The sequence below is a fragment of the Astatotilapia calliptera genome, chromosome 3, assembly GCF_964374335.1.
Source record: "Astatotilapia calliptera chromosome 3, fAstCal68.1, whole genome shotgun sequence".
NCBI classification, from domain to species: domain Eukaryota; kingdom Metazoa; phylum Chordata; class Actinopteri; order Cichliformes; family Cichlidae; genus Astatotilapia; species Astatotilapia calliptera.
The window spans coordinates 83543426-83563140 of NC_137424.1; the positions used below are offsets into that span (position 1 = coordinate 83543426).

At 44.2% G+C, this 19715-nt stretch overlaps 1 long non-coding RNA gene across 1 annotated transcript; it reads left to right on the plus strand.

Moving 5' to 3' along the window:
- The first annotated feature begins 1066 nt into the window (after nt 1-1066).
- LOC113018311 (uncharacterized) lies at nt 1067-1981 on the plus strand. Its single transcript, XR_013906777.1, has 3 exons — nt 1067-1200; nt 1311-1580; nt 1657-1981. It is a non-coding gene; the product is annotated as an uncharacterized LOC113018311 (long non-coding RNA).
- The last annotated feature ends 17734 nt before the right edge of the window (nt 1982-19715 follow it).

The following is a 19715-nucleotide window of genomic DNA, read 5'->3' on the forward strand; positions in this document are numbered from 1 at the left end:
AGGGATGAGAAACGCCGACCCGCCATCTGAAATAGTCACCAGAGACCAAGGAGCAGCAGGTGATTAACTGACTGCAGATGTGTTGGCTGGTGGCGGGAACACACAATGAGTTTCCCCTTGGTAGAGGGGAAACTCTATAACTGCACAAAAAACTATTTTTGGCCCACCTTCCTCAAACACGTCTCTGCTGCTGAAACACCAGCGAGCACCGAGTTAAAAAAAACCACACATTTATTTAACTCACCTGAAATCGCACATCCACACTTCCTCCGCTCACACATGCTCCTCTTCTGCCACTCGTGCTTTCACTGCACTTCACACTGCCACACTCAGGGGTCCAGGGAGAGGTTCTCAGACAAGTCCGGGAATCTTTATACAAAGACAAGTGTTAATATGAGCCAGAAATATACAACGAGCAAAGTTTAGCCGAGGCTGCATGAACTCAGGGTGTTCAACGATCCAGCGATGAGACACTCTGAGCCACAAACCCTGAATACTGGCCAAGGAGACAGGACTAGTCAGAGCAGGTGCATCAAAGGCGGGAGCCCAATATTGACATCCGCCCAGGCAGGGAGGAGACAGCGAGGAGAAGAGAGAGGGAGAGAGAAAACAAAAACAATTCTGCAGCCCAATGTGAGTCAGCCGGAGAGACTCGGGGACATTGATGCAAAGGTCAGACTTCCTAGTTTTGTTATTTTGCACTTATTTTAGTTTGTTAAAGCCAATAATTAGTTCAGCATTCCCGTTTCTGAGTTCACATTTGGGTCTTTCCTCTGCCAGCCACACAGCCACCATGGCAGAACTTGACCTCATTATGGACCCAGCAGACTCACATTGTCTCCTGAGGAAATGTGTGCCCAGCTTCAGGGTTGCTGTCAGAGCGTGGTTTATTTAAAGACCTTTTCAACAGATACTTGCAAGTTAGTTTTCTTGATGACTTCCTGTCGTCCACAACCTGTTCTGGGACGTTTCCCAACATGGAGTGTTTGGCTCAAGATAAACAAACCTCCATTTGGAACTGTTTCTGACTTTTAGTGACCTTTAACCTTTAGTGACCTCTGACTTTTAGTGACCTTTAACCTTTAGTGACCTCTGACCTTTAGTGACCACTGACCTTGTGACCTCTGACCTTTAGTGACCTCTGTCCTCCTGTTGCAGGTGTGTGTGTGCTGCTGCTGTCTGCACCGACTGTTTCTGCAGGTGAGTTGATGATGTGAAAACCATCAGTGAGACTCCAAAAGAACACAAATACACTTACTGTGTGTGTGTGTGTGTGTGTGTGTGTGTGTGTGTGTGTGTGTGTCCTCCAGTGTCTCTGTCTGTCAGTCCAAACCTTCAGCAGGTCTTCAGAGGATCTTCAGTGTATCTGAGTTGTGTTGATGATGGACAGACAGCTGATGGATGGACAGTGAAGAGGACCAGAGGAGGACTCACTGAGGACTGTGGAGCAGCTGGGTCAGAGTTTAGTAGGATTAACAGTTCCTTCTGTGCTCTCGATCTCAGTCTCTCCACTGGTGGAAATTTCCTGTGTGTAAGCTCATCTGGACATCAGAGTGATGAAGTCTCCATCAGTGTCTCAGGTACAGACAGATGTTCCAGCTGTGTCTCTGTTTCTGTCTGTCTCTGTGTCACTCTGTTTGTGTCTCTGCTGGACAGGCAAAGATGTGATCCTGGAGATTCCTGCACTTCCTGTCATGACAGGAAGTGATGTCACTTTGTGCTGTACACCCAAAGAGGGAGAAAGACGAAAGTCTCACTTCGTCAGAGATAATGTTACACTTGGATCTGGACCTGAAGGAAAGTGGATTCTCTCTAACGTCCAGCGGTCTGATGAAGGTCTCTACTGGTGTTATACTGATATTCATCCACCTTCTCCTCAGAGCAGACTGAGGGTCAGAGGTCAGGGCACTGACATCATTTCCTGTTTAAAGACAAACTAACCTGCTGACCTGATAATGAACTGACTGAATCATCTTCATCATCTCTCATCATCTCATCATCATCTCTCCTGCAGATCCTCCTCGTACCACAACCTCTCCTCTTCTTCTCACCACTTTCCCTCCCTCCTCTTCCTCTTGTGACCAGGAGATATTTCATTTTGTATTCTTATGATCACAGTCATAATCAGAAGTATCAATCATTAATCATTTACCATTGTTGAACCAGTTGACAGAATAATCTTTGAACCATATCTAGGTTAACATTAATCTACACAGATTATCAGTACTCTAATCAGTCTATTGTTGTTCTGTACTATTCATGTTATTTGCTTAAAGCTGTTTCACAGTTCTGTAATCACTCAGAAGCCTGTGGGGCCTGCTGGACCCTGCCTTGGTTCTATGTTCAGTTCTGCACGTACACAGGCCTTGAAAGTACATGCACGCTCTTATACAACACATGAATGTGTACACACACCCTTAGTAAGAATAGGAGGGTTGTCTGAGGACAGTTTTCTGATAGATATACTTTCACAATAGACACGAATAGATATACACACAACACACACTGGTTTTCTCTGAGTGCTGGGCTGAGTGGAAACATCTGGAGGCCTTATAAGGAGAACTTGTGGAGTGAGGGGAACTTCCTGAGTTCTGAGAACTGACTGATACTTATCATGTGACTTGACGTCATCATTGTAATAAAAGCTTTGTGAGATGCTTGCTCGGGGGAGATCGGCTCTAAAAGGCTTGTGATGCTCATCTTCCCCATATGTACATATGTATAATAAAATCACTATTCTGACATCTACTGAGACCATGCAGTCGTTTGTCTCTTCCTCAAATTCGAACCATGACAATCTGGTGCCGAAACACCGGTTTGAGGAGGGATATTTTAAGGAGCCTGGCTGACGGTCTAGTGGTGTCAGACGGACGGCCAGGGCTACACTGAGTGATGGGCCCCGAAATATGAGAGGTAAGCACCGCCTGTTGACGGATCTCCAAAGGTGCCGAATTGGAAATGGAGCGCTAAATTAAAGGTTCACTCAGTGGGGCTTCTGTTCTGTCCGGGGTGATCTTGAGTAATTAGTTTTAAAATAGGGCATAGTAGTCTGACTAAATTTATTGCTGTTTATTTTGGGGGTGAATTTTGAGTTAAGAAGTTATGTGTTTGAGTTAATACGGTTTAAGGTGTGTGGAAACAAATAAATACGGTTTAAGAGGTTTATCTGTGGGTTGACTGGGATGCCAGCCAGTCAATCGGTAGTGTAGGGTTAATTTGGTTTTAATAGGGTAGCAGAGACGGTCTCGGGCTTCAGATAATTAAACGGGGGGGCTCAGAGCTCACCGTGAGGCTTTTAAACAAGTAAATTCGTTTAGGACTGAGAAGCTAGGCTCTCTAAGAATGCAGTTTGTTCAGCAGGTGGCGCTGACCCCTGACCCCGGACGCGTGGTTAGGTTCTAGCCCGGTTTTGGCCTCCCGCTGGGGACTTGGGACTCCCGGTTAATTGGCCAGGTAATCTATGAGTGATTGCCTTCTACTGCATTGATTGATTAAGAAGGTTAGACCTGGCTGCCTCCTATTTAAACGTCAGGAGCTTGTGAACTTTAAGTATAGCCAAAAGCGTGAGCCAGGATTTCATTGCCTTTCACGCAGCTGGTGGAGTTCCAGGTGTCGGGCGGGGAAGCAGTTTTAAAGTACTAGAACTTAGTAATGAGGCCGTTTTCAAGGCGGCGTACTTGAAACGGTAATTGATCAGCAAGAGCCGGGCTCTGGGCTGAAAGATGCTTTTAAATTAGTCAAAAATTTAGCAACACCAGCAGAGAAATAGAGATGTGAGATAAAGTTGTTCTGGCATATGGTGTTTTCTTAGGAATTCGAGCGCTATCGGGAGGGCGTTCCCGAGGCGTGTATTGATCAGCAAGGCTAGGCCTGGGCTATAGGTGCTTTTAAATTAGTCAAAAAAGATAGGTGTAACCTCTTCTGGTATGACGTCTATGCGGGCCCGTGTGTATATAGATTATAAATTACCGGTGTGTGTAAATAAGTTGTATAAATCTGTTAGATCTGAAACTCCTGCTAAAAAACTTCCTCTCTACAACTCTTTTCTCTTCTCTCCCTCTTTCTCTCAGTTGAGATTCTGTGTGTGTATGTGTGCTGGAGAAATAAAAAAAAGGAAAAGGGTCTCTCTCTCTGTCTCTGTGAGAGAAAAAAGGTGGGGGCCGAGTGAGCCCGCGGGGCCGAGCGGGTCCGCGGGAGCGAGCGTGTATGCTGTATGAGGAAGAAGGGAGTGAGAGGGAGCGAGTGAAAAGAGTAACCGAGTATTTGGTGATTTTTTTTATTATTTCAGAGGCACTGGGTAAGAGTTTTGACTTTAGCTGTGAGAGTTGTGAAAAGAGCAGGTTTTTCTTTTGTTGTAGACTGTGAGTAATCGGTGTTTTTCTGCCTATTGTGCTGCGTGGAAGACACAGAAGTGTAGAAATGTTTGTGGTTTATCTTTGTTTGACGTTTTATATAGAGTTGGTTGATTCAGGGTGATTTCTCCCGTTTAAGGGAGGAGTTGCATTGTGGTTATGTTAAAGCTTTGCTGTAGGGGTATGTGTGTGATTTTGTGCTGGCTTCGCATGTTTAAATGGATGCATAGAAGTTTGTCAGTGAGAAATTGTTATGGTGGGGTTTAAAGTTAGTAAAGAGTCAAACAACGCCCACTGTTTTAAAAAGGCCCAAAACATCATAAAAGACATCCTGGCCACTCCCTGTTCGAACTGTTGCCCTAAGGCAGACGGTACAGGGCAATCAGAGCAAGGACTAATAGACTCAAACACAGCTGTTATCCAACTGCAATAACACATCTGAATACTACAAAAATGTCCACCATGCCACTCTTGTGTTACTCTATGCACGGTCTGAAGCATGACTGTGGGAATACTTAGTATGTTAAGTATTCTATCTATTTTATTTATTGAATTTTATTGTTTTGTTTATATTTTGATATTACTAGGGATGATGCAATGATCGGGGACCATTCTTAATGTCGTCGGTCTCATGACAATGACAATAAAGTTTTTGATTTTGATTCTGATTCTGAAATACACCCTCCTCAAGAGTTCAATGATTTAGGCAGTTATGTTTATACAAATACTAAATGTATGTTTAGTGTCTTCATACAGGTGTTTTTCTTAACCTGGAAACCTGAGTACGGCAGCAGAAGACAGGCCAAGCTTTGGCTAAAATTCACGGTTGGACACCAGAGTTGTCCTCACCCCTCCCGGTAAAACAAAAAAGAGAGAATGTAGTTTGAGGCAGGTTTTTCTCGCTGAACTGCTCTGGGTGCTGTGTCCCTGAATCTCACCAGTGTTAACCTCTGGCGGAAGACATGGAGAAAAGGAAAAGATGTTCCTGGTAAATCACTGAAACAAATAAAACCACACACAACCAGAGAAAGATATGAGAAGGGTGAGGAACAGACACATGTGCGTGTTAGAGAAATGCCTCGTTTGAGAAAAAGTTAAAGTAACCCATATACAGACGCACCCATACATGCAATGAAGAAACAGCTTACATACATGTGCACGTACATGCAAGGTTAAAGTAGCGACACTTAACATACACCTGTTTTTAAATGATATAGTTTATACATTACTGACAAATAAACGCTTTGGGTTGCAGGACAACAACGTAACGTCAAAAGACAAAGACACTGGTCTGATGATTAAGCGAGGACACGACAAATTTAGTGGTTAAAAGGGTCGACTTGGGACATGTTTTTGTTGATTGTTTAAGACAAAGGACTACTGAATGATAGGAAATTCCTTTTTTAGGTTTCTAGGCAGGATCTTAAGAATTTTAACACGTACCTGTGTTGTCCTGTCAACTTGAGGGGTTATGAGTCGATTATATGGTGAGAAAAAACAAAAAAGGGGGGAGACGAGATCTCGTTGTTTCTCCCCTCTCGGGATAACACAGCCAACACAGCACAGCCAACACAACATCATTTTCCTGTTCGCCTGTTTTGTTTTGTTTTTGTTTTTTCTGAGAGCCGAAGCTGACCTGGACTCCTACCCTCCCCTCTACCATCGTTGCCCTCTCCGCGACCATCTTTGACCCTTTGACCCCTGAAGGCCACAGCAGCTGGACTCACAACAACAACTTGAGGATGTCAACAGTGCTGCAAAAGAGTGATCTCATGCAGCAGAGACGGAGAGCACTAAACCTAAAGCCCGTTTCACTACACGGGGGAAATTCCCAGGCTGCGTCAGCTGACAGAGCTGTGACGAGACGCGCATTAAGCCCGGAGGAAAAGGGAGGGTGAGCAAAAGAAGGCTGACCTTTGAGAAGAGCCAAACAGCAGAGCTGCAGAACGCCGTGGAGTAAAGAAAGGACAACATAAACAGACTCCAATCTGACGTGGAAGGAAAAGACTCTGAGGTGTTTGCCCTCAGTAAGAGCTCAAGGCATCAGAACAGAAACTGAGCATGGCTCCGGAGGAGCTGGCTGCTAATGGAACTCATCAGTCAGACTTGGAGCTTCACGTACAGGACTTGTAATCAGGCGGAAGCTTGCTGGAGCAGGAGGTCGTCAGACTTGACGCAAAGCTCCAACAGCAGGAGTAAACCCTGAAAGACCATACAGAAGCAAAAGGGTCAAGGTACAAGGAGAAGATGCAGGCAGCTGCAACAACGGATGAAAACAGACCCAAAGAGGAGGGGAGGACCCTAGGCCATGCGTCAGGCCGCTGGTTTACCTAAACTACAGAACAGGAAGGTGATGAACACAAACATACACCAACACGCGAACACACACTTCTGCATGCGCCTACTTAGAATGAAGGGAAACACACACATGAACACTTATGCACTTGTTGAGGGAGTAAAAACTGATACATACCCATGCACTAAAATCAAAATGTTGATTTAATTTACTAAGAAGTGACACACAATGCCCCAGCTGCTGCAATGAAGAATGCTTTACTGACAAAGGCTCAATGCTGCACACGACAACGTCAAATACAGAATTTGCTATAATAATAAGCCCAGAGGGCATTTGTGTGGTCTGGGGAGCAGAGTCCGGAGCGGTTTGGTTATGAAAACGATGCCTGTGCGAGATATCTGGGGCTTAAGGCCTCGACTTAATTGTTTACTCTACACTAAAAAGAAAAGAAAACACTCTGAGCAGTGGTGCAGAGTGAAAACGAGGAATTAACAGTGTGAGTTTTATTTCAGAGCGCCACGTCATTGTGATGGAGATTTAATAAAGGAGGAACACACGGACAAAGAAGAAGAGAAAGGGGGGGCAGCCCTTGAACGCGATTGCCAGAGGCATTAAAGTTCTGTACTAAATTCTGGTTTCCAGTGTGAGAAAAGTCACGCAGTGCCAGTAGTAGAGCTAGGTTGAGTGATGATTCTAAATTACTGTAAGTAAATCATCGTACACCGTTCAAGTTTCATGATAACGGGGATCTAGACTTTGTTGAACCCTAGGCAATTTGAACAGGTAAAAGTCGAGTGACCAAGTAGCAGTTGAATAAAAGTCATTGAATAAGTGTTGAAATAAACTGGCAGAATTAAGAGAATTAAAACATTTCAAGAGCTCAACTTACTTAATGGTTCAATTTTGTTTCACGAACGCAAAACATATAGGTTTATGAATATGAAAAGGTTGAGGTGGTGTTGATTTGACTCTGTGTAGGTTTAGGTTGGTATTTTTATTGATGGGAAGAATATTCAGTGACAAGTCCTAAGACCCGGGCGTCTGCATTTTGTTTTTGTTATTTTTCCTTTTATTTTGTTTTATATTTTGAACAGTGCACTGATTTTTGTTTGTGAATCTTTTCTTTAAGCAGATCTGCACATCGGAAATTACAAGCATTACACGTCGGCGAGAAAATTGTTGTAAGTGAGTTTCTCCGCATTGAAATGGGTTCTGGAGGAAACACTTGTGGGGACAATTAGAAACGAGAGTCCCTGTCTAAAAAAGGATTCAGCGAGGTAATCCAAACTCAAGTTCTTGTTTCTTTTTGAGATGACGTCATTTTGCTGAGTGTGGAAACTAAATGCGACGACAGGTTTCACTATCAGCAAAGAACGGATGAATGGATGAAAGACTGGGAATAAAAACAAACGGACTGACTGGTAAAAGATGACAAGACTTGACCATGACTCAAGGTTAACCACCTCCACCTAGATAGGATAAAAGGGTGGATGAATTTATGTGTGTTTCTTTTTACAGGAGTAGAAGGATGACAAAATATTCGAGGATGAGTGAACCTGTAAATGCCATTTTTGTGTCTTGTGTTGCTTACAGAGGTAACTGCGCAGCGTTACCATTTACATTTTCTTCCCTACAGGGTTACAGTTTTAATGTTTTTCTATTACAGGATTTCTGGGCGGATGTGTGAAGAAACGGTGTTTATGGGTTAGGAGTTGGTGATGCTATTACACTGTATTCTGGTGAGAGTGTTGGGGGAGACACACCCTGTCTTGAAAACTGTGATTCTTTTACAGGACATGTTTTTATAGCACCTATGGAATGAGGATGGCTGACTACGGTCAATGTGCTGCTGATGTTTGCTTTGCTTTGGTGAGAAGGGTGCAGTAGAAAACAGACAAGTGACATGAAAACAAGTAATAATAACAAATAACAAATTTGGGGACAGTTTGACCTAGAGCTAACTGGCCATTAGGGGCTCTCTCTCTCTCTCTTGGAATAACATTGCCCAAAGGGTGAATAAAGCAAATTGTGGCAATGATAGTGATTTAATGATTGGAGAAACCTGAACATGATACTTGTCTGTTGTGCTGAACCGTTTATTACTCTTATGATTTGCAGGTGGTTGTAAATAAGCTGTTTACTTTAACAGGTTTGCTTTTTAGCTGAATTGCAAAATACAACTAGAACGATTGATTGAGACTAATCGCTACTAACCTGAAACTGAGGAGGTTCTATATAAGGAGGAATTAAAACAGGTATAAAATGCATCTGATCTTTAATTGCAGGTGGGACCATGAAGATTTTTTGGTACAGATTGCAGGTTGTTGCTCATTATTGAAGTGTGCTCATAAAGGTAAAAGCTATATAGGGGGTCTATCATTTGGTCTGTGTTTTAATAATTTAGGTATGGCTAAATTAAAGGTTTCTAGACAATTTAGGGAACGAGTGAGAAGCATAATTAGATGATCAGAAACGGAGTACTACACTCAAGTTAGAATTAAGAATGCCCAATTTGTTTGAGGTCTGTTGTTCATTTTTATACACACATTGCAAATGTGCTTATAAGGAGCTGGCACTTAGTCTGTGAAGGTCAAAAGCTTCATCCGACAACGGATCGGATTGATATATTGGTGCTATTGACTTCACGTGCAGAGGGTTAAATGCATGCACGCTTACACACATAAGCATGGCATAGGATTGGAATAAACAAAGTCAACGACCTTAGGTTAGGAGAGCCAGCGCAGGAGAGGTGTTGGCTTTCTGTCTCTTGCAGAGAAGGGAACAGACGCCAGACGGGGACACGGAGATATGGGGACCCTTCACAGCAACTGGGGTCAAGTGTCATGGCCTTGGGGCTCCTTGATAAGATGGATCCCATAACCACAGCGATAACCAGGAAGGGGTTGGCTAAAACTAGGAACACCAGAGACCAACGTGGTTCGAGAGGCTTTTGGCAAAAAGGGGGACACGGCGGTGACAACGGACAACAAACACACAGATCTGTGTAGCGACTGAAGGGTGGTCTAACCCCGGAAGTCGAAGAAAGAAGAATCCGAGGGCGTTTCTTCACTCCAAGAGGAGGTGGTAAAGGGGCCTGAAGCGTGTCAGGCTGAAACTCGAGTCTGAAGCTAAAAGAACAGCTGGGGTGTGGGAAAATTGGAAAACAACGGAGGCGTTGGGATTGATAAGTGTCATAACGTGTTTGTTTGGTTTGGAAATAAATCCGGGTGTGAGTTGGGCTGGCAAGCCAGCCCAAAGAGGAGGAATGTGACCAGGAGATATTTCATTTTGTATTCTTATGATCACAGTCATAATCAGAAGTATCAATCATTAATCATTTACCATTGTTGAACCAGTTGACAGAATAATCTTTGAACCATATCTAGGTTAACATTAATCTACACAGATTATCAGTACTCTAATCAGTCTATTGTTGTTCTGTACTATTCATGTTATTTGCTTAAAGCTGTTTCACAGTTCTGTAATCACTCAGAAGCCTGTGGGGCCTGCTGGACCCTGCCTTGGTTCTATGTTCAGTTCTGCACGTACACAGGCCTTGAAAGTACATGCACGCTCTTATACAACACATGAATGTGTACACACACCCTTAGTAAGAATAGGAGGGTTGTCTGAGGACAGTTTTCTGATAGATATACTTTCACAATAGACACGAATAGATATACACACAACACACACTGGTTTTCTCTGAGTGCTGGGCTGAGTGGAAACATCTGGAGGCCTTATAAGGAGAACTTGTGGAGTGAGGGGAACTTCCTGAGTTCTGAGAACTGACTGATACTTATCATGTGACTTGACGTCATCATTGTAATAAAAGCTTTGTGAGATGCTTGCTCGGGGGAGATCGGCTCTAAAAGGCTTGTGATGCTCATCTTCCCCATATGTACATATGTATAATAAAATCACTATTCTGACATCTACTGAGACCATGCAGTCGTTTGTCTCTTCCTCAAATTCGAACCATGACACTCTCCAGACTCTTCCTCCTCCCTTCCTCTTTATCTCCTGGTGCTCCCTGTAGTCCTGGTCCTGGTTCTGGTCCTGGTTGGAGGTGTGGTTCTGTTGAAGAAACTGAGAGGTATGGCTCACCTGAACTAACCAGGTAAACTTATTCACCTGAAGCTCTCTGAGGGTGACAGTCAGATTTTACTCATGAGGATCTGATGATCTACTCGCTTTTCTATGTGAGATGATGCTCAGAGCTGCCAGCCTATCTCCGCTCTACCGTCACATGTCAAGCTTTTCTTATTGTGGAAGTGGGGATGGTTTTAATACTCACAGTAGAGCTGGGCGATATAAGATTTTTTCATATCACGATATGTTGTTTTCATTTCAGGCGATAACGATATCTATCACGATATCAGCCAAATAACTATATTTGTAAGATTTAAATGTGCCGTTGCTCACAAGTAAAATGTGAAATAATCAGCAGCTTGTTTTGATTTAAATATTTATTTCCCATAATAAGTTCAACAGGGTAGATGTACTTAAGGAACACGAGACTTTAAGCGCTAAAGCGTTTAAGTTTCAAAATAGAACAAACGAAACAGACTAAACTGTCAATTCCACTTAGAAACAAAATATTAATTCTAAAAATAAATCTTAGTTTGTTTTACAGAAGAACAGACAAAACTGACTAACTTTTGTCAATATCAAATAAACTGAGAACTAAAAGGAAATTCTCAATCTCTCCTTGTTGTATAGCTGAGCTTTTCAAACAGTTTTAACAGTTACTTTAGTCTGACAAAAGCCGAATGACGAATTAGCGCTTCCAGTCAGAGACTGAGCTGCACCGCTTTATTGTATTTCCAGACTTGCTTTCGGCACATTTACAGTGCAGCTGCTCTGTTTTTTGTCAGACTTGAAATAGCCGAAATACCTTCACACTACAGAACTTCTATGACTCTTCTGTTCGACAATCTCTCCGGCATTGGAACCATCATCTGTTTTCTCTTCGGTCACGCTCGGTTGATTTTTCTCTAGTCGGCACACTCACTTCCTCCATACTAGAGGTTTTTTTTCTCCAGCCTGTGTATAAACCTCTGGTACACAGAGAACCAGTTGTGAAACTCACAGTAAGGAAATGGTCGGCAGAGACTGAAGAGGCCCTGAGGGACTTTTTCCGTTCTACTGCAGCCCCCTGGAGGATGACCTCAACAGCATCACAGACTGCATTACGGATTACATGAACTTCTGTGTGGACAACACCGTACCCATCATAAAAGTATGGTGTTTTTCTAACAACAAGACATGGATAAATTCTGAAATTAAGGAGAATAAGGAGAATAAGAGTCTTTAGATCTGGAGACAAACAGGAGCTGAGAGGTGTTCAGAAGAAGCTGAAATGGAAGATAATCAAATCAAATCAAATCAAATCAAATCAAATCACTTTTATTGTCACATCACATGTGCAGGCACACTGGCACAGCACATGCGAGTGAAATTCTTGTGTGCGAGCTTCACAAGCAACAGAGATGTGCAAACACAACAACACAAACGAGCAAAATACAAGAATGGCCAACCTGAAACTAATAAATATATGTACAATATATAATAGTGTATGCATTTCTGGATGTGTATACTAAATATTTTCCTGTGTGTGTGTGTGCGTGTGTGTGTGTGTATGCACATTTTTACAAATTAAATAGTAAAAAAAAATAAAAATAAAAAAATAATAATAATAATAATAATAAAATATATAAAATATACAGAGTTGAATATGTGCAAAACAGTGGCATTACTGTACAGTGTGTAGTGCATAATGTTAAAGTTCCAGTAGTGAAGCTGAGGTGTCTATGACTTGTTCAGCAGTCTGATGGCCTGATGGAAGAAGCTGTCTCTCAGTCTGCTGGTACGGGACCGGATGCTGCAGAACCTCCTTCCTGATGGAAGCAGTCTGAACAGTTTATGGCTGGGGTGACTGGAGTCCTTGATGATCCTCCCCGCTTTCCTCAGGCACCGCTTCCTGTAGATGTCTTGGAGGGAGGGAAGCTCACCTCCAATTATCCGTTCAGAGCACCGCACTACTCGCTGGAGAGCTTTGCAGTTGTAGGCGGTGCTGTTGCCGTACCAGGTGGTGATGCATCCAGTGAGGATGCTCTCAATGGCACAGTGATAGAAGGTCCTGAGGATGCGGGGGCTCATGCCGAATCTTTTCAGTCTCCTGAGAAAGAAGAGGTGCTGCTGCGCCTTCTTCACTGTTTTGTTTGTGTGTACTGACCACGTAAGATCCTCAGCCAGATGTACTCCAAGGAACCGGAAGCTGCTCACTCTCTCCACAGCAGCGCCGTTGATGGTGATGGGGGTGTGTACTTCTCTGCACCTCCGGAAGTCCACTATCAACTCCTTTGTCTTTGCGACGTTGAGGGTGAGATGGTTGTCTTGACACCAGTGGGTCAGGGCGCTGACCTCCTCCCTGTGAGCCGTCTCATCACCGTTGGTGATAAGACCCACCACTGTAGTGTCGTCCGCAAACTTCACAATGATGTTGGAGTTGTTAGTGGCCGTGCAGTCGTAGGTGTAGAGTGAGTACAGGAGAGGGCTCAGTACACACCCCTGTGGAGCACCAGTGTTCAGTGTGATGGGGGATGAGGTGATGCTGCCCAGTCTGACCACCTGGCGTCTGTCAGACAGGAAGCTAAGGATCCAGCTGCAGAGGGAGCTGCTCAGTCCTAGATCCTGCAGTTTCCTGTCCAGCTTCGAGGGAACGATGGTATTGAATGCTGAGCTGTAATCTACAAACAGCATCCTCACATACGTGTCTCTCTTCTCCAGGTGTGACAGGGCAGTGTGTAGTGTCAGGGCTATGGCATCATCAGTGGACCTGTTGTGGCGGTATGCAAGCTGTAGAGGGTCCAGTGAGTCGGGTAGTGCAGAGCGGATGAAGTCCCTGACCAGCTTCTCGAAGCATTTGCTTACGATGGGGGTCAGGGCTACAGGTCGCCAGTCGTTCAATGAGGAGATGGTGGAGGATTTGGGTACAGGGACGATGGTGGCCATTTTGAAGCAGGCTGGGACTACAGACAGAGAGAGGGAAAGGTTGAAGATGTGCGTGAACACTCCAGCCAGCTGAGCCGCGCATGACTTGAGGACGCGGCCGGGAATCCCGTCCGGACCAGTAGCTTTGCGTGCGTTCACCTTCCTGAAGCACCTCCGCACATCCTCCTCAGACACAGTGTGCGCACTGACGTCATCCGCGGTGCGCACACTGTCCCGTCTCATGGTGTTCGCTGTGTCGAATCTAGCGTAGAATACGTTTAGATCCTCACACAGAGAGGCCGTGGTCTGCTGTGTGCTGGTTTTCCCTCTAAAGTCTGTGATCGTGTTTAGTCCCTGCCACATACTCCGAGGGTTGTCAAACTGTTGCTCCACCCTGTCCCTGTACTCACGTTTGGCTGCTTTGATCGTCTTCCGGAGTTGGTAATGTGCGTGTTTGTAGTCTGATGTGTTCGCGGAGGCAAAGGCGGTGCTCCGTGCCGCCAGTGCCGCGCGAACATCTCCGTTAATCCAGGGTTTTTGATTTGGGAAAGGCAAGGAAAGGAAAACTACAGGAGGAAGATGGAAGAGCAGCTGCAACAGGACAACATCAGAGGTGTTTGGAACAGCCTGAGGACAATCCCAGGACAAAAACCAGCCCCCCAGGCTGCAGGAGACTTGGGGTGGGTGAATGACCTAAATAAATATTTTAATAGGTTTGATCAAACACCCACCCCTCCCACAGCATCGTCCCCCCTGCTCCAATCTCCTTCATCTTCAGGGACTGCCTGTCCTTCATCTCAGGACTTCACACCTCCCAGCTCCCAGTCATTACACCCACCCCCGGCTTCTGTGGACTCCAACATACACCCCCCTCCCCCAAAATCCACTCTTTCTATTTCAGCACTTCAAGTGAGGAACGAGCTTCGCAAGATCAAGATCAAGGTGCAGAAGGCTGCAGGTCCAGATGACATCAGCTCCAGGCTCCTGAGATGCTGCGCAGATGAACTGTGTGGCATCCTAGGTTATCTGTTCAACCTGAGCCTGTCACTGGGGAAAGTACCACAGCTGTGGAAGACCTCCTGTGTGGTACCGGTACCAAAGACCTCCCATCCCAAGGACCTCATTAGCTACAGGCCGGTAGCCCTGACATCGCACCTGATGAAGACCCTCGAGAGGTTGGTTCTAAACCATCTGCGCCCCCTGGTGAGGTCTTCATTGGATCCGCTGCAGTTTGCTTACCAGCCTGGCATCGGGGTGGAGGACGTCATCATCTACCTCCTGCACCGAGCTCTGACTCACCTGTCAGCAGAACCACCTGCTGATCAACGCCGGGAAAACCAAGGAGTTGGTGGTGGACTTCCGGAGCCGCAGACCCACCACACTGACACCGGTGGACATTGAGATAGTGGACTCTTATAGGTACCTGGGTGTTCACCTGAATAATAAACTGGACTGGAGCCACAACACTGATGCTCTTTACAGGAAGGGTCAGAGCAGACTCTACCTGCTGAGGCGGCTGAGGTCATTTGGAGCACAGGGAGCGCTTTTAAAGACCTTCTATGACTCTGTGGTGGCATCTGTCATTTTTTACAGTGTGGTATGTTGGAGCAGCAGTTTGAGAGGAAGAGGTTGGATAAACTCATCAGGAAGGCCAGCTCTGCTCTGGGATGCACCCTGGACCCAGGGCAGGTGGTGGGAGACAGAAGGACTCTGGTCAAAATAACATCTCTGATGGACAGAGTCTCCCCCATGCATGTAGATGTTGCTCCAGAGCTGCTTCAGTGACAAACTGCTGCATCCTCGATGCATGAAGGAGCGTTTCTGCAGGTCCTTCCTCCCTGCAGCTGTCAGGCTGTACAATCAGACCTGCTCCCAACAAACATAGATGTTTACATCTGCGCTGTAACTGCAATAAGTTAATTAACCGATTCACACTATAACCAAGGTTTGTCTCTTATCTGTTGTTATATTTTATTTTATTTAATAACTGTACAGTACTCTGTATATAGTAACCATTGTCCTTAAGAAAAAATATGTAAGAAAAATTGTGTATGTTTCTGTTCTGTGTCCTGTGTACTGTTTGTTTGTATATTTGTCTTTTTGGCTGCTGTTACAACCAAATTTCCCCTTGTGGGACAATTAAAGGATTATTCAATTCTATTCTATTCTATTCTATTCTCTATTACCCGGGCGGCACGGCGGCTGGCTGCTTCCCAAACAAATACACATGTGCGGCTTGGCACTTGTGCTGTACGTAACAAGTCATGTGACGTGACGCTGCGGCTGTGATTGGTTCGACTCTGCGTTACCTAATTTGGATCGGCTGTTCTTCTTTTTTTTTAAGAGGACAAGAGAGATGAGGTCTATCGCAATCGTTTAATTTTTTTATTGAGAAAAAGTTATTTCGCAATACATATCGTTATCGTTCTATCGCCCAGCTCTAGTTCACAGTCAGCTGTAGTTGACTCTAAGACTTTAGAAGAAGTCATGAATCTTCACAATGACACAAACTAACAATCATGATTGGTCTCTGATGAACTGAGTGTTGGTCAGCGTGAAGTCTGTTTGCTGAGAGTTTCAAAACTCCAAACAGTGAACTGAAGTGCTGCTCTTACCATTTTAGTGATCAGGCCGGATTAGGATTTGGTCCACCTGAACTAGCTTATACAGGCAAAGGATGACACAGTGTATTTGAGAAAAAAGAAAGTCCTAAAAAGCACTGAAACATGTCTTGAACCCATGGTTTTGAGTTTCTTTGTGGGTTTTTAATCTCCATTTCTGTACAAATTACTTGAGTTTTACTCTATCAGTCACATTCTTTCTGTTTTTCTTGATGTCAATAGAAGTATAAAAATGATATTAGTCTGTCTTCCATCAGTCTTTATTTGTATTCTGCCTCGAAGTTCCTACTTCCTAGATTATTTTTCCGTTGAGTCTCTGTGTATCTTGATTATGCAGTAAGCAGTCCCCCTCTGTGTTCCTGCTTTTGTTCTCCTTGCTCCCCAGTTTAATTGTGTCAATTTTCTCTTATCTCCTTATTCTCCTCCTGTTTTCTTTTGTTTTTTTGTGGTTCTTTGTGTCCTGTGTTTAGTTTATCTTCCTATTAAGCATTATGTTTTCCTCACTTTCTACATGTCCTGCATCTGGGTCTAAATCCTGCCCTCCACATACTATTTGGCATATCAAATATTTATTAAAATTCAATCCATCCATTAATTTTCTCCTGCTCATATGGGGCTGGGTCACGGGGGCAGCAGCCGAAGCATAAAAGCCTTCATGAACTCAGGGCAAACTGCATCCACCCTGCAACCAAGGACTTTTTTGACCAGCTCAGTGACCTAACCCTGTTGATGGGCAAGTTGTGCCCATCATCCCCAGACTCTCAGTTGACAGCCCAGCACCTGCTTTCACCCTAGATTCGCGAACATACAGCCACAAATCTGATGATACGATTACAGGTGCATTTATGGACACCCTTATGTTCTGACATGGTGTTCACCATCACTCTCACTTTTCACAGAACGCCGAGCCATCTGGAATACAGGAAGAGCTATGTGAGCTATGCACTTTTCTTTCTTTTTACTACAGCTCAGTGTTCAGCACCATAGTACCAGACATTCTCATCACCTTCATACCCCCCACCACCTACTCCTGGATCAAAGACTTCTTAACCAACTGAACTCAATCAGTTGGTCCACCTCTCTCAGCCTGCACTAAGAACGCAAAACACTGGGTCAAATGACCAAGGACCATGACACTTCAGGAGGCACGACAAGTCCATTTCCCTTCCATTATAAATGTACAAGGTGTGGCAAGGGCGTAGATTTGGCGTGGACGGAAGGGACATGTCCCCACCAATATCCAGTGATTATTGAATTGTCCCCACCAATAATTTGATCAACTTCAATTGCAGGGAACACAAGTGGTTGGTTCCCCAGGGTCAACTCGAAAGGAGAGAGATGGGTGACAAATGAGATCATTAAGTTATGGGCCTGTTCTGAATAATCCTGTCGGTGTAAGTTAGTGGACTTGTTCTGGGTGCAGATTGAACAGGTAGAAACATATTCACAGACATCCTCAGACAGGGATTTCCACCAAAACCACCATCACAGAAACGAGATTGTGTGATTGGCTCATGGATAACGTAAATTTTGGGGTCTGGGCCCAGTGGATTTAATTAGCTCTTTCTCTAGTTTGAACATGGGAGGAGGCCAGGGGTTCCAGTTCCTGGGTCAGGTTCAGCCTGTAGAGCTTCATGGATGGCTGACTACATCTCCCAGGTTGGAGAGCAAAGAACAGGGGACAGGATGGTGGTCTTGGACGTTGCTCAGTGATGGAGTTTTGGCGGTTCAGTGCGTCTGGCTTGATATTCTGAGAACCGGGTCTGTAAGTGATGGTGAAATTGAAATGAGAAAAAACAGGGACCATCTGGCTTGCCAGACATTGAGTCTCATTGCAGCTTGAAGGTGTGCAAGGTTTTTGTGGTTGTGCCACACGATGATTGGGTGTTTCGTCAGAAGCTCTCTATGCCCCACAGGCACAACTCAGTCCAGGCACTAGAACCGCTGGCCTCCTCTCACATCCACACTAAAGCAAGAGCAAAGGGTCCATACCGCATTTTTCACAACAGATTGAAGGTCAAATGCACCCATGTGCTTTTTTTCTCATTGTCTCTTCACTGGTGAACAGAACTGCCTCCATATCAGAGTCTGATTGGTCCACTTCCACAATGAAATGTTTGGAGAGATCTGGTTGAGAGAGAACAGGAGTTGATGAGAAACACTTGTTGAGATAGTGAAAGGCCACAATAAAAGTCTCTAAAGTCTCTGGTGACATGGCAGTAAAAGTTATCAAAACCAAAGAATCAGTGCCAGGGCTTGCGGGTCTCAGGAGTTGGCCAATCTCTGTCCGCTTGCACCTTTGTCTGGTTGGAAGGGAGCTGCTCCTTTCCAACTATGTAACAAAGATAGGAAACAATGAAAATTACATTTCTCTACTTTAACAAACTTGTTCTCCAATAATCTTTCCAATACTAAGCACACATGATCTCTGTGTTCATCAAGAAAAGATCAAAGGGATGGAGAAAATCTCTAAGGAGTCCATAAGTGACTTGTAGTCATTTTCGACCAGGATATGTCCCTCAATGCACATATTACACAGAAAAACGAGTTCATGCATTTATTATTTTCAGGCTGGACTACTGTAATTCATTGTTATCAGGACGTCCTAAAACCTCCCAGAAAAGCCTTCAATTAATCCAAAATGTACTGACAGGGACTAGAAAGAGAGAGCAGATTTCTCCTGTTTTGGCTTCCCTTCAGTTTTCAGGCCCCTCTTCTGTGGAACCAGCTTCCAGTTTGGATTCAGGAGACAGACACTATCTCTACTTTTAAGATTAGGCTTCAAACTTTCCTTTTTGCTAAAGTTAGGGCTGGACCAGGTGACCCTGAATCCTCCCTTAATTATTATTATTAGTTCGCGGCGCGATATGGCAGCCTGGCTTCTGTCAGTCTGCCCCAGGGCAGCTGTGGCTACAACCGTAGCTGCCTCCACCAGTGTGTGAATGTGAGAGTGACTGAATAGTGGCATTGTAAAGTGCTTTGGGTGCCTTGAAAAGCGCTATATCAATCCACTCCATTGTTATTATTATTATCCAGGTAAAAAATCTAATTTCCAAGAGAGACCTGCCATCGTGGCAACAAAAGTCAAAATACACATACCACATAAGTATGTGCAATATCCCATACAAACACATGAAAAATATACAAAAGAAGATCAACTTAAGAGTGACATTAAAAACAATCACACTGAGTAAAAGAGTTATTCTCTCATTCATTCATTCTCCAATTCTGATAACTTCAGTATGTTGCAGTAGGCACATATTTCAATATCCATCCGCGCATCACTAGTTTTCTTCTTCAGTCACCTTAGAGAGTGATATTATACCCCTTATGTCAAACAGAGTGATTTGTGGCCCCAATAAAGTTTTGTGGCCCTAGGAAGTAATAAAGTAATAAAGTTATAAAAATATGATATTCATCAAAAAATATGCTAGTTCATTGCTTTTTTTT